This window comes from Montipora foliosa, chromosome 12 (genome assembly GCF_036669935.1).
Source record: "Montipora foliosa isolate CH-2021 chromosome 12, ASM3666993v2, whole genome shotgun sequence".
In the NCBI taxonomy this organism is placed as follows: domain Eukaryota; kingdom Metazoa; phylum Cnidaria; class Anthozoa; order Scleractinia; family Acroporidae; genus Montipora; species Montipora foliosa.
This window is the reverse complement of record NC_090880.1, coordinates 13,812,464-13,819,963: the sequence shown is the minus strand read 5'-3', so window position 1 is coordinate 13,819,963 and position 7,500 is coordinate 13,812,464.

Genomic DNA, 7,500 nt, shown 5'->3' with positions numbered 1-7,500 from the left:
AACAACATGTTTTACAAAAAAACCTTTTGTAAGCTGATTGCTTATCTAATAGCTTTTTCACAACACTCAAAAACGCAGTATTCATTTGTTGCTGCTGAAGCATCATAGCTTTCATCATTTGCTGTTGACTTTCCTGTTCCTGTTGTTTTGCACGTAACTCCGGTTGTCTAATTTCGCGGTCAGCCGCTGCTTTCTCTCGCAAAAGTCGACCAGTGGTTCTGCACTTCTCCACCTTTGTCTGAATTGCGTTTCTTGGTCTCTTTAAGGCTCGCCATCGCTTTTTTCCTGGTATCTTCTGCAGTCTCATTGTCCTTGAGTTGCTGTTTTGATGCTGATTCAGCCTTTGCTTGTATGGTATCTTCTTTCTCCACTAACTCCTCGATCAGTGATTCCTTCTTCGTTAACTCTTTCACAGAAATCCCACTTGCCTTCTCTTCCTCACTGATCTTTTTGCTGAACTTTTTTTCAGAGAAGGTTCCACCGCTCTTGTACAGCTTTTTTGTCCTTCAGTTGGAATTTTGGAGAGTGGATTTCATTCAGACTGTCGACTATCGCTTCCCAAGCCAGTCGACGAGCGGGACTTCCTTTCTTTCTTCCAAAAATATTTCTTGCTAGCATTTCTCTCAGAAAAAGAACATCATGTTCTTCGCTCCACTCCATCGGCCTAGAATGAAACAACGGGAAACAAGAGGTAAAACATAATGCATAATTTTGATTAGAATGAAGAACCAAAGCGCCTAAAACCTTGGGCAAGTAGCTCAATTTGCTCACTTGGATTTTGCCACTTGATCATCAGATGCCGACATATTCAGTCTGAGTCAACAGCTGTTCTATTAAAATAAGATGAATAAAATACGTTTTATGCCAAAAGCTATTCAAGTAAATTACGAGAAGATATTCTCTTAAGTTGGGAAAACTAAAAGGCCAGAAAAAAAAAAAAGAGTATAAGCGGACAAAAGACTCGTATCTATCCACGTTTTCTAAAAGAAAGCCAAGCCTAGACGACCTCGCGCCAAATGTACAACCTCAAACGGAAATAAAACTTCACTTCCAGGCGCCGTCGCCGTCCTGAAAGTCTCTTTGCTGAAGGTCCCTAATAATAGCTGCTGTAGGGTACGTTAGGGGACTTGTATTCTGAAACTTACAACTGCTCTTCCTCTTGTGAGCATGTCAATCTGTGAATTCTTATCTTAATGCATTGCATATTTTAAGCAGGCAATATATAGTCCAACATGGCTTACCTATACAAAAGAAATGAAAAAGTTTACCATAATTATCTCAGAAAATTAGAAATCCTTATCTGATTGTTATTGTGATGATTACATGAGCAATCTACTGTTAATCACTCAAAGAATGATCTGACTTCAAACATTTCACTAAACATGACTTCACCAAAATGCCATGTTAATGATAAAAAATTAATAATGTTAAACTAAGTTTGAAACCCACTCTATGCCCCAACACAGTATCAGCCACCAACTCAACCCTTTCCCTCAGTTATGTCATACCATAAACCTGAACAGGAGCCCCTTCCACATTTTCAATGATGCCACTGCCTTGTAAACAGTTTAAAGGGAAACCCTTGAGAGCATGCTCAATTTTTCAGGCACAGTTTACCAATTGTCTAAATTCCTTTTTAGTGAGCAGCTTTGACCATTGTCATGATAACTATGACCTTAAAAACAATGTATTGCATATGATAAAGACATCAGTTTCTAATAAATTATCTGCATTTCTTTGTCTGTACTGTATTTATTACCAAGTTAGAAATGTACGTACATTTACCTCACTCTCCATTGAAGTCATGTCTAACTCCACTTATAGTGGTCTTATATATAACACAGCCTGTCCAACACAAATGCTTTCCCTTAGGTAGGGGATTGAAAACCCAGCAGGGTCATATGGGATTTGCTGAAGAGGTCTAACACCACTTTCACCACGAACAGCTTGAAGAAGCTCAAACCCTCCTTTTCCTTGAAGTTTAGTAAAGTGTTTCTCTACTTGGCAGCAGAAATGATCTTGACCTGACGTTTTGTTGGGAAATACATTTTTCTTTTTCCCAAGGCCAGCATTCTGTAGTTGCTAGTTAGTTAGCTAGTTCTTCCCGAGATGGTGTGTACTCGCATTGTGGAGAACATACGAGACAAAAATCGTGTGTCCAAGTGTCCTTTGCAACAAACGGTGTAAAACATCCTTTTGCTTTTTTTGGATTGTTTCTTACAGGAAGAGTAAAGGTTTGTGGCCTCTTGGACGTTGTTTGTTTCCTTCCAGCCATTCCTGGGAATGCTCTCCTATGATACAAATGATATTTCTTGGCTAAGGTATAACTCCCTTGGGCATTCAAAACGTACGTGAAACCTTACCCAGAACAAAGCTGTTCGATATTCTGGGCCGCTTCCTTCAGAACATTTGAAGTCCTTCTGATGATATCACCTTCTCTTTGGGAAGTATCCACATTGTCGGCCATATTGGCTTTTCGACCATGTGCTTTGATCACCATTTTCCCAACATGGCGCTATTAAAAACAAACAGCCCTTACAAACATTTTCATTTTATACTTGACACTTGACGTTTCGTATGCTGCAACATACATCATCAGAAGTGACGGTTAAAAGATGATGTATGTTGCAGCATATGAAACGTCAAGTATAAAATGAAAATGTTTGTAACCGCTGTTTGTTTTCTTTTCCTGCTGAAATTGAAATGGCCAAAGAGCAAAAATTATTTATGGTGCTATTGGTCTCATACATACATAAATGAAATGTCTTCCAACAAAGGAATGTTACGCTGACAAGTCAAGGCAAGGATATCGCACCAGCCCTGAAAACATGTGTGAACCATGACGCATGTGGTTAGCCCATAAACAAAGACAAACAACGTCATGAATTGGTTCCAGCTGGAAAACATAGAGACTCCTCAATTGAATTGCACCTTCGCCCATCAACGTGCAAACGGAGGGAATGCACTTTAGCCCAAAAACATGCAACACGGCCCAAAAGCATGTAGAATAGTGACCAATTGACAAATTCTTTAGCCCAAAAACATGTAGTGTAGCCCAAAAACACTTTTGTCCTACATCACACTTCATAGGTTTCCAAATTATTTGTGTGTGAGCGTCATGCTTTTAGTTGAATGAGATTTATCTGATCAGAGGAACGCATTTCCAAATACCAATAGGGGGAAGGGACAAATGCAACTCGCCATGAGAAATGCCCGTGCACTTAATGTTCCCCAGATGGTCCATGTATCAAAATGTCTTCAGTTTCCTGGATTTGTTCATGTGAAATATCCTTCAAAACGTTGTTCTATAGCACGATGTTGCAACTTGTTGGTGGCAAGCAAGTGAAATCCTGTAAACTTTGCTTGCACATCCACTTGCCTGTCTGCTGTACTGATTTATTGATGAACAAATCTGACTGCGACCCTGCCCTGCAAAGTTTTGAGAGGCTTTTCCTTTGATGCTGGGGAGACTGCTGGGGTGAATTCACGGTCAGTCCACTCTTCTGTTTCCCAGGCTTCCATGTTGAGGCTAAATTCAGCAATTTGTTATCCTTGTCACATCACTTCAAGAGTATTAAAGGGAACTCGTCTAACAGACAGTAAAACCTGTTGTAAATTGGGTGGTGGATGGCTTAACGAATTTTTTCCAAGTGAATCGGAGCATCTTCTCTGTAGAGCCTGGAAAGACAATCGGTGTCAACCTGGATCCAAAGGAATTGCTTTCTTAATTACAAATAATAATCCTTTCCAGGAGGTTAACATGAAAGTAAGGTTTTGCTCCAACATGGAATGTCAAGCAATGCATCAAGCAAACGTTTGCTACTTTGGTTAGTATAAAGTAACTGTTCCACCGATTTTCTGTCGGTGTAATTCCAACAATCCAACCTCCCCCCACCCCTCTTTCCTTCAACATGCACAAACACGCACACACTGCCTCTCTTTGCTGGCTTTTAATATGGAGTAATAATTACATTTATCCGTTTGCATTTTCTTAAAATTTACATTCATTCACTCACAGATTCATTCATTATCAATATTTGAATAGCAGGTGTCAGTTAGAAACTCTTATATTCCTGTATGTGTACGTATGCTTTTTATTCTTCTGTATTATTTACACACAGGTGTGTTCATTGTCATTGACAACGTATTGATTAACATTGAAATCCTGTTGGAGTGGAGAGAAATTTTCAAAAAAGGAGAGCCTCTCTCTGTTATAATTGAAGGCAAATTAAACTCGCTGTTGCAGAGTATTCCCCAGGCACCTTATCACGGTTTCTAGCACTACAAAAATGCCAGACCGTAGAGCAATATTGTAAGTGAGGCAAAATGAAAGCATTATACAACTTTAACTTGGTAGCGGTACCAATGAGGTTACGAAATCTAATCATGACATTCAATTGATTGTTGACTTTTTTGCATACTAAAGATACATGTTTATTGAAGTTTAAGTGATTGTCAATGGTCATTCCAAGTAAGTCCAGAGAATCCTCAACGGTGAGTGGTCCCTAAAACCATAGCATGGTTGTCGGGGTTCACGATCATGCCGTTTTCTGTGTACCACTGATTCGCAATTTGGAGATGATGAAGTATCCGCTGTTCTTCATCTGTTTGTAGAAATCAATTTTTCCATTGTCGTTCTTGGTAGCAAAAGGTAAGCAACTGAATCATTGAATAAAAGTCGTTGACCAGTGCAGTACATACAAACAAGAGTAGCTCGCCTATAAAAAGGTCAAGTGGGTGAGCACGCCCCAGGCACCTTTTCCGTCAAAGAAAGTGATGAAAAGTAAACAATTCAAAAATTAATAAATAAGTGCATAACTTTCCGACCTTGCTTGGTCCGAATAACTGGCCTTCCGACTGGAGAATAGCACATTTTTTTTGTGTAATAGAACTGACAACTACAGTACTCCATAAAAAAGTAAGAAAATAGCTTAATCATGTAAAATAGTACTGCCAGATGAAGGCCACGAAGTATCTCAAGGTGGTGGATAGTTTATTTCAAATACAAAGCTAATTAGGTATATACAATTTTTAAATTGCAAAGAGGAAATATATCGAAACAAAATTAATAGGAATGGAATTAATAGTGCAGGTTGATGGTTTTTAAATTGGACTAATTAATACAGTTCATTAGAACTTTTAACAGTGGATTTAAGAAAGGCAGGGTGTCCAGTTCCTATTTTTTGCTATTTTTTGAGCCCATTCCTATTTTCTCCTATTCTTTAACCAAAACCTCCTATTTTTCCTATTTTTTAGCTGGTGAAGCCAAAATTTGTAATAAAATTGAAAATGGCCAAATCGAATCAGGCAAAGACAAAGAGGAAGCTTGAAGCAGTAAGGGAGAAGCAAAAGGAGGTTAACACAAACAATCAGAAGTTGCTGGAGAAAGCTCTACCAGCGGATGTTTCTGCTCTACCATCAAAGAAAAGAAAGTCAAAGTACCGTACTTATTCGGCTACAAGCCGAGCTCGGCTATAAGCCGAGACCCCAAACTTCTTACGGAAAAAATCAACTTGATTGACACGAATTGTAAATGCATAATACTCGACTATAAGCCGAGACCCATTTTAGGTCTTGATGTACGTGTATTATCGACTATGGAATTTTCGTAATTTAAAATACAAATTGACATTGACTGAAAAATTATACGCAAAGCAATCAAATGAACACGAAAGATAAGAAACAAACAAGCGGCGTGATCGTGAGGTGACGAATGTTATTAAACAATTACTGACCTCACTGGAAACGTGTCTTCGAAAAAGTGAAGCGTTTTATAAAAAGTTATTCGACTGGAAACCTTACAACCTCGCTGTTAAACTTTTAATAGTCGCCGAAGCAGAAGCTGTAGAAAATAACTCCGAGATCGCCGGAGAATACGGCATCAGTGAGTTGATGGTTCTGTCGCTGGAGGAAAGATAAGACAAATCTGTTTAACAGGGAGCTTATCGGGGAGTGTATTACGAGCTCGATCAACGACCTTTGGCGTGGTTTTCAGAGCAAAGAATTCAAGGTAAGATTTTCCCTTTAATGCATACGGTTTTTTTGCTTGGAAAATTTCGCTACAAGAAGAAATCCACTTGCGTTTTTGTCTCAAGTTTGCTCTGGTGTCATGTCACAAGCTTGTTTACACGATCTGTGTCGACAAATGTTGCAATCTTGTTCCCAGACTCCTCGTTCCTTCGATGGGTAAAACAGGCTTGGGGCGATATTCCCGAGGAGATGGTGAGGCGTTCGTGCAAGACTTGTGATACCTCTATAACACACATGACGGCACAGAAGACGATGCAGTCTTCAATGACAATATTCCAGAACAAAAAAAAAGTAAAGACGAGGAAATTGACGACGAATTCGAGACAGACAACGAGGAAAAAGACGAGCAATAAGATCGATCCCGATCACACAACAACACGTGCGGCTCCTTTACGAGCTACCAAGTAATAAAAGTCCATATTACACCAACAACAACTTCTCTTCATTTTACAAGTAATTTAGTTCGGCTTGTAAGTGAATACACGTTCATTTTTACAGTTTTAATTTGCTGAGAAAATTTTTTTTTATCAAAAATACTCGGCTACAAGCCGAGACCACTTCTACGGCTTCAAATTTGCCCAAATTGTGTGAGGATTTGTGTAAAAATCGCTCGGCTTATAGCTGAATAAGTACGGTAAATGTAAACTGTCATTTTACACCTCTAAGCAGGTGCTCTGCCAGCTCAGTAAAGACTAAAATGATGTTGTATTAGCAATCATCTGCTGGATTAATGTTGAAGTTATGAACATAATGAAAAGCCAACTTTGTTTCTGAACAAAAGTGAAGGTGAAGCAGTTCAGTTACTTTAAAACTAGGGAAATCAAAGTAAATAAAGTTATGTTGTACAGATTTATTGATAGATTTATCTCAGTGAGGGATATCAAAAAGAATAAAAATTCAAACCAAAAAACTCGTTTTGTCCTATTTATGTTCACTGATGTTGATCGACTAAAGTGGTGAATCGGGATAGCAGCTGGGGTGCGGGGGGGCTATCTTTGTCGACGAAAGTACTATTGATTTTCCTATTTTTCTCCTAGTTTTTAGTACAAAGTTTCCTATTTTTCCTATTTTCTCAATCCTGAAATTCCTATTTTCCTATTTTTTTGAGCAACCATGCCGCTGGACACCCTGGAAAGGTAAATTTCCAGATATCTTTTCTGCATTTCACTCAACTGAAGGGATTCTGCAAATATCGGCTGCATTGGCTGGAGGCTAGTCGTAAGTCTGGAACAAATGTTGGCAAAGAACGATGGTACAGCACCAGGTAATTCTACCACCACCAAAGATAACCTTTCTACAGGGGTTATCTATCTCTTTGCCCTTACTTAGTCACTTGAAAAAAGATAGTCACTTTATTCAGGGTTCGTACGCTTTTTTGGACTAAAAATTCAAGAACTTTTCAAGGACTTTCAAGGACATATTTTCAATTTTTCAAGGACTCCACGCATTGGAAAATCAAAGGATGTTCAG